The following is a 1,675-nucleotide window of genomic DNA, read 5'->3' as shown; positions in this document are numbered from 1 at the left end:
AAATATGGGAATCAGGAAATTATCTATAAACCAAACTGAACGATTGTTGTTCTCTACTTCAAAAAACACTTTAGATTTAAAAATGGAAAACATTTTTTTTATATTTTCTATTTAAAACTTCATTTATAACGTGGATGCATAAACACCTCATTTTATTTCAGTGTTCATTTTATTTCAGTCTGTTTAAAGTAACAGATTATAATTAAAAATGTCTCCGGACCTTTTCTGGTTGATGATTTTCTTTATTCAGACCCAAAGGATTTTTGATTGGTTACCTCTGGTTTAGACAGCAGCCCAACTAAGCCTGGTTTTAGTTTAGAAAACATGCAAATAGAAACGGATGAACGGGTCCCCCCCTTTGGAATGGGGGCGGCTGTTAGCCTGCAATGCCCCATACCTGCCTATGTCTCTGAAAGGGGGGGGGGCTAATGGAAGCTTCACACCAAACACAGCAAATATTCTGTGTTTGTCGCTTGACGACTTTAAACTAGAATCCACCGCATCTCCTCCCAGTTTGGCTCCGCTAGCTGGACCTTTGCTCCCAGTGGCACCAGATCCCCCCCCGCTGATGGCTGCCTCCAACCAGCATCATAGCCACATCCTAGAAGTTTAACCTGAGGCTATTTTTCCTTTGCTTCTACTGGCCATTCTACTCGCTTCACTCTAAGCTGATTGTTAATTCGCTCCCAAACGCCTCTTTACAGAAATATAGCAAACAGATCACTCCTTCTGGGTTTTAGCTTCAATGCCATAAAGGTGTGAGGGATTGCTGAGAGTCAATCAGCTGCTTTTCCTTAGATAGAAACTAATCTGACTGGATGATCTGGTTGATCTGGATCTATAAAGTGAGATAAGATGTGAATTGTAGCTATAGAACTGAAATGAACCGAATAGATTTTCCCAGCTTGGACTTTAGTGAATCTCTCCTGCAGAGGAAGGAGATGCGAGTCCAGATTGGTTCCCGTGTCCCACCTGCTGTGGACCAGCCTGGAAACATGGCTGCCGACGCATCAGAACCAGCGAATCAGGTTTCTATTGGTCTGAGCCTCAGGGATCATTCATGTTTCACTGAAATGGGTCTTTCTTTGGACTCGGAGATGTTTTCCAGTTTGGAACCAGTGTTTCCAGTTTCCATCTACTCCGGATTAAAGGTTAATCTGATGGTTTCTGGGTGTTCTGAGGTCCAACCATGCTTTTCCTGATGGCGACCTTCCTGGGTTCTCCTCAGCAGAGACAGCAGCTTGTAAACATCTAATGTTGTTCAGAGGGAGACGGTTCCAGTTCATTACCATTTCCCAGCATGCTCGCTGCTGCCGGCTCCTCACACACAGAATAGATGGAAGCCTCCTCCTTCCTCCCTGAATCAAAGACCACTAAATCCCTCCATTCATGCCGGCACACACACCCGCCCGCCCGCCCGCTCTGTGTGTGAGTATATGTGTGCTGTGACGCCTCGTCAGCCTCTTCAGTGGAATGGCTGCTGGTGTGTGCGGCCGTCATCTGAAAGCCTTGACATTAAATAGCTGGAAGGCTCATTTTCTGCCTTTGTAACAGAAGGCGCATTAAACTCACACAGGATCATCCCGCTGGGCAGTGTTAGCTCATCAACAGATACCAGACACAATCTGTTTAATCTGCTTCTATGAATTTGCATCTATATAGCAAACAGAGCGTC

The sequence above is a fragment of the Cyprinodon variegatus genome, unplaced genomic scaffold, assembly GCF_000732505.1.
Source record: "Cyprinodon variegatus isolate N-32 unplaced genomic scaffold, C_variegatus-1.0 Scaffold1459, whole genome shotgun sequence".
NCBI classification, from domain to species: Eukaryota; Metazoa; Chordata; class Actinopteri; order Cyprinodontiformes; family Cyprinodontidae; genus Cyprinodon; species Cyprinodon variegatus.
The sequence above is the reverse complement of the archived record's forward strand: the minus strand, read 5'-3'. Positions refer to the sequence as shown.